This window comes from Macrotis lagotis, chromosome X, assembly GCF_037893015.1.
Source record: "Macrotis lagotis isolate mMagLag1 chromosome X, bilby.v1.9.chrom.fasta, whole genome shotgun sequence".
Lineage (NCBI taxonomy): Eukaryota > Metazoa > Chordata > Mammalia > Peramelemorphia > Peramelidae > Macrotis > Macrotis lagotis.
In genome coordinates, this window is record NC_133666.1 from 329,604,466 (window position 1) to 329,620,958 (window position 16,493).

At 36.4% G+C, this 16,493-nt stretch overlaps 1 protein-coding gene across 1 annotated transcript in view; it reads right to left on the reverse strand.

The window, feature by feature from the left end:
• Positions 1–16,493, reverse strand: part of TPPP (tubulin polymerization promoting protein) — a 139,829-nt gene that overhangs the window by 44,589 nt on the left and 78,747 nt on the right. The gene's annotated exons all lie outside the window — the stretch shown is intronic.

Consider the following 16,493-nt stretch of genomic DNA (forward strand, 5'->3'; position numbering starts at 1 on the left):
CTGTTGTCAACTTAAAACAGTTGAGGCACTTTTATTATTCTGTTAAATCAGAATTTTAGTGTTTTCCATTACTAGAAGGAAAGTTCAGAAACAGCTTATCTATGCAAAGACTAATTAAAATTGTGTACAATGCAGAAAAATACAATTATATGATGATCTTTGTATAATAAAATTGTTTAAAGTTAAAAAAGACCAGATAAAAATTATAATTTCCTATCATAAAATCATTGCAGATCCATTCAGTTGATAATGATTTTAGCTACTGCCTTTGAGGATTATTACTGTGACTTTGCCATTAACCTTTACTGGTCATCTCTTATTTTTATTCATCTTATCAAACTTACATACTATTTTCTCATCTGTAAAATAGGAGCAATATGAACACTTGCATTATCAACCTCACTATGATCATGGACCCAGAGTTGGAAAATATGTCAGGGAAATAAAGCAAAGTTAAGTGACTTGACTGATATATAAGTAGTAAGTGGCAGAGCCAAAATTTGAACCCAGTTCCCATGAGATCAAGATCAGCCCACTTTCTACAATTTACAGGCTTGTTGTGTGGGAGGCTTTCTAGAAACTTTAAAATGATTATGAATTATTATTACTATTATTAGCCATTAAGTTATATAAGAAGTTATACTAGTAGGGTAAAACATATTGTTAATGAAACAAAGATTATGTTCACCAAAAACTGATTACCTATAGGTTTAACTAGTGGGCCACCCACATTGACATAGCAACTGACACTAACAAAGTTATTATCCTCTTGGATCCTGTACCCTAAAATAACTGGTTCAGTTTAAGCCAAAATTGTAGAAAGGAGTCCTTTAACCTTTGTTAATACTAAAATAAACAAATCTCTAAGCAGAGAGGAAGCCTTTCTCCTCTCCTAACCCTCCACAGGCAGAAGTTGACTGAGAAATATCCATAAATGTAAATAATTCAGCAGCTCTATCTCTAGAAATTCATTCAAGAAGTCATTTGCTAATGGTGACTTTGGGACTGCTAACATTAGAACATCATCCCATTTTCAAGCTTTCTTCCATTCCATCACTGAGTTAATGCAAGAGATCTAAATTCCCTTCCTAGAAAGGGTTATTAGAAGCCCAGTCATTTAGAAATGCTTCATTGAAAGGACAAAAAGGAATGCATCAGAAGGGAAAATCCAAACAAATGACTTCCTCATAAACACAGTGATAGCATCAGATTCTGGAAATGCATAGCAGAATGTCAATGCCCATAAAACAAACACAATCTTCAGTTTCCTCTCAACACTCCGTCCATATACTAACAAGTCTACTTTCTTAGCACATGGCCAGCAATGACATGGTTATGGTCTATTACCTAAACTAGAATTCTGGATTCTAAGGACATTCATTACTCTCAAATCTTTAGGAGTTCCCTATTGCCTCCTGAGCAAAATTAAAACATCCTAAACTGACATTTGAGACCCTTCCCCAGATTGATAATACCCTAACTCTCCATCATTTTATCATTATTTCTTCCTTTTACTTTGTCTATGCTCCTGCTACACAGGACTACTCTCTACCTTGCAAACATCCTTTCAATTTTCCTGTTTTCATACCTTTGATCACAAGCCTCCCTATGCCTATGATGTCCAATATCCCCTCTCTTTACTTGATGAATTCATAGCCCCTTTAAACGCTAACTCAAAGACCAACTTCTCTCAAAAGTCTTCTCTGATCCTTCTTTCAGACCTCCCTCATTACTTCATACTGTTTTAATGAACATGTTCATCATGTATTAAAATTTTAATTGTTTTTATCTTATCTATAAGAACTGTAAACTTGAGTTCAGGGACAGTGTGTTTATCTTCCTCAGAACCTCAAAATGTTGTTGTTGTTGTCGTTGTTGCTGTTTGTCCTTCATTCATGAAGGGGACCAATGACATCATGACTTAAATACAAATCACTCTAGAATGTCATGAATAAATAATAAAAATTAATGTACTCTGGACACCATGGATTCATTATAAATACTAGTTGAGTATGATTTGCTCACAGGCAGCTAGGTGGCATAGTGCTCATCTTTTTGAGTTTAAATCTGGTCTCAATTACTAGCTCTGTGACATTAAATCACAATCATGTTAACCTTAGTTTTCTCATTTGTAAAATAAGCTAGAGAAGAAAATGGCACTGTCTTTGTCAAGAAAACCCCAAAGCAGGGCAGCTAGGTGGCCCAGAGGATAGAACACTTTCCTTGGAGTCAGGAGGACCCGAGTTCAAATCCAGACTCACACTTAATAATTACTTAGCTGTGTAACCCTGGCCAAGTCACTTAAATCCATTGCCTTGCCAAAAAAAAAAAAAAAAAAAAAAAAAACCCCAAAGTGGGTTAAGAAAAGTCAGACATGACTGAATAACAACAACAACAAAAATGACTCGTTTCAAAGGTCTCTGGATCCCAACCAAATATTCAATAGTAATTGGTTTCCATTGGTTTTATTCCTTAGTACTAGATCTGTCAGACCTTAACTGGAGAAACTTGAATTAAGTTCTAACTTGAAGAACCTTTTAATACCTTGCTTTTGGAAATTTTGTGAACTTAGAGGCAACTTGTGATCTGACATGGTCACAAGAATTCTCAGGAAAGAAATTCATCCAAATTCAAGGACAGGGTGAAACTTATGTCCTGATTTCCTAGTAATATGTGCTTTATATAGGTTATATGCTCTATGTAGGGTATACTAAAGTCAGGCTTTCAACAAAACATGTCTTTTTTGTGCTCTGCATTGTCTAATAATGCATTTGGTGGCATGGAATTTTTTTTTTTAGGTTTTTGCTAGGCAATGGGGTTAAGTAGCTTGCCCAAGGCCACACAGCTAGGTCATTATTAAGTATCTGAGACCAGATTTGAACCCAGGTACTCCTGACTCCAGGGCTGGTGCTTTATCCACTGTGCCACCTAGCCGCCCTGGAATTTTCTAATAACCAGTCAGTGAGCCTAAGGTCACTGATATGAACCATAAGGAATGTGGTCAGCTTTGAGTTATTTCTACTTACTATTTGCTGGACACTGTGCTTAGAGAGGAGAATATAAATAGAATCAAACAGATTTGAAGAAGCTTACATTCTTATACAGAAAGAGAACAAATAAAGAGATGTTAGAAAGAGATGGAGGAGAAGTGATGGGGAGGGGAGGAAAGTAATGACCTAAGGACACTGAAAGGAGATATCTGAGAAGCAGTTGTGGAAGCAACACAGAATGCAGTCCAAGTTTCTAGGTACTTTTGAGTATGGTAAAGTCTCAGTTGTGTCAAAGAGCAAAACTCTAGTTTAGTCTTCTTCCCTTCACATTTTTATTTCAGTTCTTGGTGTTCTCTGTTTATTCTTCTAAGAGAAAAGACTGTGCAATACCACTGAGTAAAGCCTAGCATTACATGGATAACTCAGTGGGCTTCAAGGAAAGAAGAATATTCACAGCTCTGCTGAAAATATTCAAGCTGATCAAGCATAGGGACTTGCAGAAATCTGGATTTGTTGATTGAACTAATGTTATATGCTCAAACTATTTGGGATTTCAGTGACTTAATTCCATCTTAGAATTCACACATGCTCTTTCTCTTTATCTCTGTCTACTTCTCTCTCTCTCTCTCTCTGTCTCTCTCTTCCCCTTTCTCTTCTTTCTCTTTCTCTCTCCCTCATCCCTCTCTTTATGTACATGATTATTTGATAGATCTTGTTATATGGATATAGATTCTACTCTATAGATTGTGTGTGCATATATATCAGAAAAACCTTTCTATAAGTTCTATCTATTGATAGTTGACTTCATGGAATAAAGTTGCTGGGTCTTTTAAAGCCAAAAAGTAACAATAATCCTAGATGCTTGATCTACTAACTAGTCCTAAAGTGATAAGAAATACCAGAGACATCAGTCTACACCTCACTTTGTATGGAAATCCTAGAGGATGAGCTCATGGTTCCCTTTTCACTAGTGACTTATGGATAAAAGGAAGCAGTGGAGACTTCTGCAGATTTTCACATGCTTATTGTCTGCCAGTCTGGAATATTTCACCCACAACCAGCCTTTGATTCTTGCTTCTTCTGATTCACTGACAAGAAATGGCACTTGCAGGAAACCAATGAGAAACTGAACCATAGTTCAGCCGTTCTTTCCATGACTGTAGGGGCACATATGGAGAATAGAATCTGCTCCTGTTGCTCAGCTGAAGAGTCCTGGTCCTTGATCAGAGGGGACCTGTGGTGACAGAAAATGCTGACAATAGAGGGAAATGTGGAGGAATGGGGATGGCAGGTTCTTGGGAAGGCCGATACTCTCTTCTCAGAGGGTGCTGAAACAATGAATCACAAAGGGGCTGAACCCCAAAAACTCATTTTCTAAATTGTAAATATATTTGCTTCATGGACTCCTGTTGATATATGCCAGTGAAAATATGCTGAAATGGAGCAGCTAGGTAGCACTGTGGATAGAGCAATGGTCCTGGATTCAGGAGGACCTGAGTTCAAATCTTGCCCCAGACATTAGCTGTGTGACTCTGGCCAAGTCACTTAACCTCCCCAAATATGCTGAACTGAGGTGGTGAAACTATCATTGTTCAACTTGGTACCTAGAGGACTATGCAATTAGCTAGCCTAGAAACTAAAGAGAGAGATAAAGAAATAGAGAGGGAGCTCCAGTGAAGTGGTGCAGAAGCAGCAGGGGACACAACAGGATGACTTGCACTCAAGAAAGCTGGGGCAGATGTAGTGCAGTAAAGAGAACACTGGACCTGGAATTACAAAGATCTGAGTTCAAATCCTGCCTCAAATCCTTCCTAGTCATGTGTCCCTGACTCAGTAACTTAACTTTTATCTGCGTCATTACCTCAACTACAAAATGAAGCTAATAATAGCCCCCGCCTCACAGGGTAGAGAATGAGGATTTTAACCCCTGAGGTATCCAAGCCTTGGGTTATTGTGACGGTCCACAAGAGGTAACTTGTATAAATTATTTTACTAACTTTAGAGTGATACATAAATGTCAGTGAAGTTCAAACACTATAAGGAGAAGATAGCACAGGGATCACACTTCTCTGACTTTCATCTCTTGAGGCCTGTTTCACATGGAAAGAGAATAGTAGAATATAGTTTTAATCTCAAAGATTTTTAAGGAAAAAAAAAAAGAGTCTGAAACCAGACCTCCTGCCTTCTCAAGTGTCTGTTCTCCACAATATAAACTAAGGAAGTGGGAATAAGTAGCTCACTGCAAAGTAGAATTAAATACTTATATAGCTAAGTAAGTGCAACAAGGAGTAATATAGTAGAACAAAGGCTTATCTTGGAATGGAAGGCCTGGGTTCTAAACCTACTTCTGACAATTACTAGCAATGTGACCTTGAACTAGTCACTTATCCTCATCAGCCTTGGTTTCCTCATCTGTAAGATGGGTATAGAATGATTGTGGAAGAGCTGTTTTGATGAAATAACTTAATAAACTATAACATACTATCTAAATTTGAGTTGTTGTGTATCCACTTTGTGTTTGTTCTGACTTTGTTTCCCAGTGAGGATACTCTTTCTGCCAAAACAGGTCAACAGCTGTCTGAAGCTGATAACCTCAGAAAGCCTGCCTTGGCACTAAGGATTACACAGCTGGTGTGTAAGAGATGGGATTGGAACCCAAGTTTTCTGGACTCTTAAGGCCTGACCCTTTTGCTTCTGAGATAATTAAAATGATGGCATCAAAATCATTGGTTTCTGTCATTTTCCTAGCATAGGTATATAAATGATTTTGAGCAAAAGATAATAAAACAGAATAAGCCAAGGCCATTTTCTTTATCAGAAAAACTAATGAAGGGACTAGCAAGTGTCCTCTTTGCGTATGTAAAGGAATAGTACATTAACTTAAAAAACATAAAAATATTACCATTTTTTCTACTTATTTATGCTTCTTCCCCCAACCTCTAGCAAAAGCTCTTCCTTACACTTGGAAGATATTTAATAATTTTAATAAATAAAAGAATGCATGAATAATTGTTTTCCCTGAAATAATAGTTTTATGAAACTTATTTTCCTTATATCAACCAAGGTCTCAGTTCTGAATCTGAAAGATCATTGGAACACAGGATGGAGGGTTGGAAGGAAGCTTGGCAATAATTTAGCCTAACCTTCTCATTTTACAGAGGAGAAAACTAAGGCATGAAAAGCAGGGGTTGGGGTTGGGGTTGACTTATCCAAGAACACATGAGTATATACAACAACAGAGCTGGGACTCACATTCAGATCCTATGACCCCATGATCATTGTCCATGATACAGAGGAGCAGGAACAGGGCTTTGATTTCTACAGAATCAAGCTAGATGGTGAATAGAAGAACTTGAATATGTTATCATTTTAAGAAAAAGCAGTTAGAAATAGAGTTGTTGTCTAGAAGGAAAAAAACCCTATGACCTTCTTAGCCATCTAGAGTTAGGACATTTTTTTATAAGATCCCATATCCTTTGGTTCACAAAAGGAAAACAAACATGGTCGAAATAAACTCCCAGAATTAAAAGACAGTTAATAGACACTACTTGGGAAAAAACAGAAAGAGTTCACTTGAATTTTTATTTATTTAACCTATTTGCTGTACTATAAAAGCCCTGCAGCTGTTTGTCAGTGAATGGTTGCCAAAAAGTACTTGCTAACCTCATCACAGTTCAGGGTCAAGACATTTTTAGACTGCCAACTGGGCAAAATTTTGTGTTTTAAACCTGCTTGAAAGAACTGGCCTTTTCTATCACCTTACTTAAACCTATATTAATAGTGATTCATCAAAGATTTTTGATAATTAATAAGCCTGAATTTTAATTCTCTTTTTGTACTAATTGGTAGATTTTTGAAAATTAACTTTCTCTTGGGAAAGGTCATTGTTTTCTATCCAAGAAGGGCTCTATAGAGTTCCTTTTCATTTTTCTTGAATCTGCTTTGGGCTGGGGTTAGATATATCCAAGTTAGGTTCAGATAAGGGCCCAGCTTTGCATAAATTGAGAATTCTTGTAAGTGAAGAGTGAGAGATAAATTAGTAAGGATGGATTGGGGTCAGCCAAGTGAAGGACCTTGAAGGCAATAGGGAACCTCAGAAGCTATCACCAATGATGAAAGAAAACCATCCCTGGGCAACTTAGTCCCTAAGTGGACTATACAAGTTTAGGAAGATAACTGAAGTGGGGGGATAAAAGTAGAGGTGTATAGGAAAGAGGTAGAGCCAGAAATACCAACCATATGGGAGGTTTTGCAAAACCAAAAAATATATCCAAAATAGTATCCATAATTCTAAAAAGGAAGTGGTAGATATTAGAGAAAATAAGGCAAGACCAACAATATTTGATAACTGATTGGATGTGGTTATCAGTTACATTTGGGAGTCATTTCTATAGAGGTGATGGCTAAAGAGTAGATAAATTCTCTGAGGGAGAATGTGTTGAAAGAGAAAAACGTAACGCTAAGGACCAAATTTTGTAGAACACCCATTGAGTAGTGGAGAGAGAAAGAGAGGAGGCAATGAAGGAAAAAGAAAGAAGCAGTTTTAAAGGTGAAGAAGGAATAAGTGAAAGGGAATGGGGAGGAGTCAGTGATATTAACTGATCCATAAAGGTCAAGGGGAATGAGGAATAAGAAAAGATCTTTGAATCTGTCAACTAGGAGATCAATGATGGTCTCAGAACAAGTAGTTCAGTAGAGCAGTGAAGCAAGTCAAATTACATAAGGTTGAAAAGTAATAGGATTTGAGAGAGTATCTGGTAATAAAAATAAGGACAGAAATGGGGATATAAGGGTTAAGTTTTGTTTATTATTATAATAACAATAATGATAATGACCAGTATTCATATACTGTTCTGAGTTTTATACTACCAAGCTACCTCTGTTTATTTTTGTTTGCTTGTTTTAAAGATAAGGAGAGCACTGTGCAGATATGAGCAAAGGGAAGGAACCTTTTCTGTAGAAAGGGAAATGTAGAATGAGGTACATGGGCAAGATTGTTAGAGTATGGAAAGGTAAACAAGGTTTAGAATTGTCAGTGGCCATGGAACAGTGATAGAAAATGGACAAGAAATTAATAAAAGGAATGCTTAATGTCCATGAGAATCTACTTGAAGTGAGACAACATAGATTTGTAGTAGGCCATTTGGTGATGTCCCATGACCTTCTTGGACATGCTCCAACATTCAAGAGGAGAGGAAAAGGATGAGTGATCTCAGGTGAGTACAGAGAACATGTAAAAGAGTTGAGGAGGAGGAAGAGGAGAAGGAACAGAAGAGGAGGAAAAAGATAAAAAGAAGGAGGAGGAGGAGGAGGAAGTATAGGGTATTTATGAAGGTAGCATATAAGAGACTCACTATGGGAATCCAAGCAGGGCAGGGAATCAGATGAGGCCAGAAGGTCAATGACCTGAGTGATATAGTAGTAAATGACTAGAAATGCCATGAAAACTGCAGACCTAGTTTAGTGGATCTAGGAATAAGAACAAATTTTCCATTAAGGGTGTTGTGGTAATGTGGGAAGGGAGGAATTTATTCTATGGATCAAGTTTTCATGCCATTTGTCAAAATGTGGTTCTACTGGTATAAGATTGTTAACTGTGTGAAGAATAATAACTTTATAAGGCCAAGGGCTTTGCTCATCTAATCTGCACTTTGAATCTGCTTCTGCCCTCTAGCATAATGCTTATGAGACAGAGAATAGGAGCTCAATCTGTCTTTGGTGATTGAATGAATGAATCAATGAGTGAGTGAGGGAAGGAATCTTAAGCAAGAGTGCTCAGTCTTTGGCTACCAGTCCACCAAAAACTCTGCTTCATTAACCCTCACCCTGGGCTTCATGGGCTCAGATGGTCCCCAAATTGGGCCCATTTATATCTCTTCTACTCAGATCCTTCTACCATTTTAACTGAACTGCAATTTTGGGTTACAAGCCAAACATACTTGTAGGTTGACAAGGAAACAGAATTGAACTAGTTGACAGCAGATTCTCAGGGATGGGTTTGTCAAAACTGTTAAACCAGTTTTTGGTTGACCAAAAAATTACTCATTCTTCCTACTCCATTATTCCTAATCTTTGTGTCTGCCTTCCTAGCTGTCTTTGGGGAAGAGCCTATGTATTTTCTTGGGAACTATGATCAATGATTCTAGAAAGAGTATATATATTAGAAGTGAGAGCTAAGGGGTCAGGGGAAGTACAGTCAAGGTTGTACAGTAAAAGAACAGTGAAGGGGAAAGAAGACAGGGCTTATGACAACATTTGGCCAGTCATACAGGATAAGAGACCACAGAACTATACATTTAGATTTTGTAATGATGGGTCCACCCAAATAATAATGGAGCATATAAACACATGTGTGCTCAACTGTAAAGAGGGAGGAGATCTCCTTGCTATTTCAATCAGCATCACTACCTGACTGAGCTCATACCCTTCTTGAAAGTTTCCCTTGCTCCAAGTTACTTAATGGGATGTCAAGAGAGATGCTAAGCAATAGTCCAGATTGTGGGGTATATCATTGGTCTTACTGTCTAGTGTGGCAACAGGTACCTTGGCTATGAAGTGCTTCCTAGGACTTTATTTTGTAAAATCAATAAAGGGAAGGGAGGAAAAAAGTGTTCAGCATTCCAACTTCCTTGATTTTTGGCAGCTCTTTCAACCAGTGTCAGGGGACAGAGGAATGTTAGACTGTATCCCCTTCCTCTATTTTCCCTCCTGAGTAATACTAACGATAATAAAGAATTATAGGCATCTTAAAACAAAAACTGAAGAGAAAGAATAATTTTAAAGTAAATAACACCTTTGTAATAGCAATGTATATACTTTGGGAATTGTACAATGGACCCCAAGAGGTTTGGAAAGTGTCCAAATAAAATTACTTAATATCATTAATTTTTGCAGTAATTAGTATTTATTATTAACAAAACACAAGGCCCATTGCTCTAAGGCATTTAAAGAAAGACAAATACTTTTCTGTCAAAAAGGAGGAAAAAAGATTGATAGAAATCCTTAGAGCACAAGATAAAGAAGTTAAAAAAGCCTTTACAAATATTTTTGGAACAAGTAGATCTCGTGTCCCTGAAAAACAGTCAAGTCTAATAACAGATAAATGCAATTGGATTTGCTGAATGTAAAAAAAGGATGGAACCTAAGAAATGACAGATTCAAGAATGGTCAAAAGGACTATCCCAGACAATATCTAAATAAACTTAGCCAATAATATCTTAAAAAATAATTATTAAACTAGTGAAAGAGTCATGTGAATTTTTTTGTGAAAAAGGAGGTTGCTTATGGTAGCAGTTCAGGATCAAGTAAGTTGCAGAAGGTTGATCCTTAAAGGAGCCTGGTCTTAACAATCAATGTAGATTATGCAAAAAATAGGAGAAAGTGAGCAATAAAATCACTGTAGGTTGTAAAAATTTATCACCCAGTAACACAAGACTTGGTCATTTTCTTTCATGAACTGACAGATGGAAAATCCTAATAGTGCTGATAACTTGCATCCAAGTACACTACAGAATTTTGTGAGCAAATTGTGGTACATTTATACCATTATCATAAATGAACTGTTATAGACAATTGCCTCGGCTTGACATTGATCCATAAAGGTCAAAGTTTGTCATGGAAGTTGGCATATCAGGTATTCAGTCCCCCAAGCCACATAGAGTGAAAAATTTTCAAAACATAGAAATGTAGCAAATAGAGCAGGAGGAGGCATACATCATACCTGGGGTTGTGGCCACCAACGGAGTTGGACAGTGGAAACTTGGTGAACCAATAGAGGATGAGCCTACATCCTAATATTTTTAATCAAACTTCAAAAATCAGTTATTTTACTCATCTGTGTAACTATTAAGAGGACATTTAATATAAAAGGATGGGAATAGAATAGTTATTTGTCCCAGGACCATTTCTTTCTGAACATCATCAAAAAGTTAAGAAAGAGATTAATTACCACCAATTCTGTAGTACTTTAAAGTTTAAAAAGTAAAAATATAATTATCTCATTTGAACCACAAGAGTCATGTGAGTGAGGTAGGTGCTCTTATTGCTATTTTATAGGTGAGGAAACTGTATTACCCACTTACCCATTCAACCTTATCACACATTATTCTCCTATACATATTCTGGATTCCAACCAAACTGGATTTTTTTCTTACTGTTGTTTTCAAGGACAGTCTATTGCTGGTCCCCATATGTTTACATGACTTGTTTTCATTCCTGGAATGAATTCTTCATCCCCTACTCTCAGAATCCCTTCTTCCTTAGTTTCCTTCAAATGCCACCTCTTGTATCAAGTCTTTCATGATCCCAACAGTTATTAGTGCCATTCTCCCAAGATTTGTTTTTTAAGTCATTTTTCAGTCACGTCCAACTTTTCATGACCCATTTGGGATTTTCTTGGGAAGAAATATTGGTTCCAGCACATTTTCCAGATGAAGAAACTAAGACAAACAGGGTCAAGTGACTTGCCCATGGTCACACAACTGAGGTTACATTAGACTCCATGAAGCTGATTCTTCCTGATTCCCAGCACTCTATACATTAGCTACCTAAAAGACTTTATACAAACTAAATTAAGAAAGAAAAAAATTGGAATGGAAACAGTTAACTGAGGGAAAAATCTTTGCAAGCAAGTTTCTCTTGGAAAGGTTTGATATAGAATAAATAGACAATTTATTGTTATTGTTGTTCAGTCATTTTAATTGGTCTGACTCTTTATGACCCCATTTGAGGTTTTATTGGCAAAGATACTGGAATGGTTTGCCATTTCCTTCTCTAGATCATTTTACAGATGAGGAAAGTGAGATCAATAGGGTTAAGAGACTTGCCCAGGGTCACATAGTTATTAAGTCTTGAAGTCAGATTTGAACTCACTAAAACGAGCCTATCTAATTTGAGGTCTAGCACACTGTGTTGCTTAGTGCCCCCCAAGATTACTTTGCATTTATTTATTTCATATATGTATATACTTGGTACTAATTTATTTATATGAATGCTCTTTCCCTAGTATAACTATTAATTTTTGGTTTTATATCACTTACTAGGTATTTAATAATCATCCATAGAAATTTAAGGGTCTTGCCCACATTTGTATAAGTTATAAATTCCAGAGGAGGGATTCAAATATAGAAAGGGAAGTTATATAGTCTTTTATATAGCAACTGAAAAGCTGCAAATTACTTTGCACATATTAGCTCATTCGGACCTTAAAATAGTCCTTTGAAGTTTTGCTTGTTTCCCAGTCCTATGCTCTCTACAAAACCCCAGGACCAAATTCTCAGCTTATGCTAAGGATTCCTAAGGGAAATTGGAGAAAGTTCACACAGGTACAGAGAGTTGTGCAACTAGCCACTTTGCAATCTTTCTTAGATGTTCATCTTGGAAGTGCAAAAAGTTTTTTTATAGGTGAGCTTAACCAAAGGATCCCTGCATCTCTGTTCTGAAACAGTATGAGATGATGGGAAGAACACTAAATCTGGCTTCAAATTTTGCCTCTGCTAATTATTACAGATTTATTATAGACTTGGAGTCAGGAAGACCCTAGTTTACCCCAATTTCCTAGTCAATGTGATCCTGGGCAAGCTACTATTATTATTATTATCATATTGTGATCTAGAGATCATAATAGCAAATACTTCCCAGGATAGTTAGGGGGATAAAATCACTGAAACTATAGTGAATATAAATTAGTATTACATCAATACTATTATTAATTATTACAAAAAGTAATAATTATTATCCTGTGACCACTTCCATGCATCTGTTTCCTCATTTGTGAGATAACAGTGATAAATCAGATAATTTCTAAGGTTTCTCTCAGACTTAAATCTCTGCTTCTAAGTAAGTAGCACTTCAATCGGTCAGATTTGTCAGTTGCAACTTTTCTTCTTTTTTTCTCTTTTAGAGTCCAGTGTGTCAGAGAATATATGCATATTTGAAGCTTGAATAACAACCACCACCACTACCAATATGTCTCTCATTTATATTATCCAGAGTTTGAATAAATTAGCTTATTTGATTCTGAAAACAGTAATTAAAGGAAGGTGCTACTATTTTACATTTTACTGATGAAAAGAATGAGATTCGGGAAAGTTAAAGGACTTACCTAGGGTCACACAGTTAATAAGTATCTAATGACTCAAACCTGTGTATTCCTAATTCCAAATCCAACAGTTCTATACATTGCCATACTGCCTAATGTGAATACTTAACTCAGTTATCTGTACCCTCCGATGTACCCAATTCACAGTCATCCTCACTGTTTTTGAGCTCAGAGGGTTGGCTTTACATAGACAAAGGATGGATTTCTGAGGCCCAGTATTGATAAACACACTTAGGAATACTCACTGAAGTTCAGTGCCCATTTCTCCACTCCATCTAGGTTTCTGTAGTGAAACTTCAGTTCTTCTTTCTTCCTAATGACTGATGAGCTATGTAGTTGCCCATTCATGCCTTCAGGTGACATTGTTGGAAATTTCTTCAATGAGGGAAGTTTGAATAGTGACATTTAAGGCTCAAATCCAGGAAATCTCCTTGTTCTCTCTTAAACTTAGACAAATTTTGGGGCAGAGGTGGGGAAGATAGTGTAAGGATGATCTTGAACTATGATTTTTCTCTTTGGGAACTTCCTCTTCTAATGCTTCCAGTACTTATTGTTTAATTTCTAATTTCAAGAAAGTTTTCAGGGGCTCTTGTATATGGTCACACAGCTATCAGGGGTCTGTGAATCCAGATATTTTTCTCACCAAGGTCAGCAGTCTACTCATTATGCCAAATTTCCTCTAGTCTTGAAATATAGGGGTCAAATATGATGATGGTAACCTGACCTTCAAAAATCAATGAGCTAAAGAATCCTCAGGGTGTCTCCCTCATTTCAGCCTTCAGCAGGAAAAAAAAAATTTCTCCCTAGCTAAAAGTGAAATAAAACTTATTTCAGGATGAATGTCCCCTGTTCCCACAGAAGGCTTGTTGCTGATAGATTTTCCACTCTCTCCCCATGACCTCTCATCTTCCCAGGACTTTTCTGTACAAATTAGTTGTATTTGCAAGTGTTAGGCTGGGAGGCAACTTGTTTTGCTGCAAACCTAATCTTGTTCAGGTCATAAAAGCTACAGCTGTTTTATATTCAACTGATAATTTAAGAATGAGATCAGCAGTCATAATAAGGTCAGCAATTAAAAATTAAATACAATTTAAAAACAAAGTACTTCATAGAGATTAGTGCTATTCTATTCTAGAAGCAGAGAGAGAACTGATCATTTCATCAGTCTTTCTTAAATACAATGCAATTTGATTCCTTTGGATGCACTAATGCAGAATTGGTGATAATTTTATTAGGGTCTAGGCTGAAGTTTAGTTTAGTGCTGGAAAAAATGACTTGCAAAATACGTTCACTGCATAAAAGAAGAGCAAAGGAGATCCCATAGCAACTGATTCAATCACTTTCAGAATATCCTTAAAATAACCACACTATGCATACTAATTATGGACTCTGTCTTTACCCATTAAAGCATGTACTAAAAGTTCATCAGCTTGGCAATACTACTTTAGGTTAATTTGAATTTATTATTTGTACTTGGAAGTAAAATTTGCATTTATTTTTAAAATATTCTGTGGTTCAGACTTTTTTTGCTCAATCAGACTGACCTTATCTCCAGACAGTTCAAATGAACAGTGCTTCCTAATGCTTGATGTTTAAATAAAAATACAGTCAGCAAAGCATTTCTAAGCTATTCGAGTTTACTGGCACTTCTACTTATATAAGATCTCATATTTGGGGAAATAACCAAATAATGATGATGAATTCGGTACAAGTAAAAAATTAAATATAGTCAAAGGTCCCCTCTCCATGGATCTAAATGGATTTGGGTTCAAATGCTGTGGGATTTTGAATGACAATAAACCTATCTTGACTCATTCATCCACTCAGATGGAAAGATTTGGGAATATCTGAGGCTAAAAGGGGGTCTAAAGATTTCTTTGCTCACCAAGCTAAAACTTTAGTATGATACTAAATTGAATAATAAAACAATTAAAATAAAATCATTCAAATTTTTGAATGAATGGGAGAAACTCTATTCTAAAGTTTAGCTTAAAAAAAGAATTCTCAGGGTGGGGTAATGAAGGGAGTGGGGTAGGGGTAGGGAGAGCTACTCATAAACTATACTGTGTAATAAGAAAATTCTTAATAAATACTTGTTAATTAATTGAATGATCAGTTAATATCAGTAATATTGAATAATTGAATATTGAATTGTGGTGGCTTCTAAGAATATGAACTCAGCCATCAGTCGTTGTAGAGTTTTCTAAACTTTTTTGATCATAGTTATTGTTGGCCATATGTTAATATCTATATCTATATATTTCTGTCTTTATACATATCTGAGCAAATGCCTCCAACATAATTTATTTTCTTTTTTATGTTATAAATATGCCCTATTAATGTATAATTATAAATTATAAAAATTGCACAGAAATAGACAATTTAAAGGACAAAACAAAGATGAGAACATAAATGATCACAGAGTTGATCAGGAGCTAGTAGAGTTTACTAAGCATGGGAGGAAAAGACTTTAGGAAACTCACTTTATTATTTATTTATTTTTGGTTTTTGCAAGGCAAATGGGATTAAGTGGCTTGCCCAAGGCCACACAGCTAGGTAATTATTAAGTGTCTGAGACCAGATTTGAACCCAAGGTACTCCTGACTACAAGGCCGGTGCTCTATCCACTACGCCACCTAGCCGCCCAGGCAACTCAGCAGCTAAATATGAATATGTGAATATGAAAGGTCAAATAGGAGGTTTTATAATTATACAAGTAAGAAGTGATGTTTGATTGAATTAGGAAACTTGAACTAGGAAATTGAACTAGGAAATTGAAATTGAACTAGGAAAGAAGGAAAGAGACATAAAAAATTGTAGAAATAGTAATTCAGCAACTGATTGAACATGAAGAGTGAATACAAGACAAAATTAGATAACACCAAAGTGATGAACCTGAGTGTACTCAACAGGAATAAGGATGTCTGGGTAGGTTTGGGAAAAACAATGCCATGAGATCTAAGTTGCAGATCACAACCTATTCATGTGGTAATATTTGTGCATTCAAGCCTTTCTCTATTCAAAATGAAAAAGGGGGGAACTGGGATATTACTTACAGCTCCAAGCATATAGCTTAGCCTTTAAGGTGTGCTGGGAATGCTACAATCCCAAAGGAACTGGTTGAGCAAATAGTGGGAGAAGTATGCTATATTTGGGAAGAAATTGTCCCAATGGTACCTGTGGAGATGCTTCTCTGAATGCAGAGGCTCAACTGTCCCAGAGAGTGATGCCACTTTCAAAAGGGGAAGTTGGTAGCTTGCACATCACGGGGATGGGAAGAAAGGTAGATATGTCTGTGTTGGAGAAAAGATCCATGATTTGTTAAGGGAAGGATAAGATAGAATTCATCTTCCCACCCTTTGATTGTCTGACCACGTTACAGACCCTATTCTGGGCACCACTGT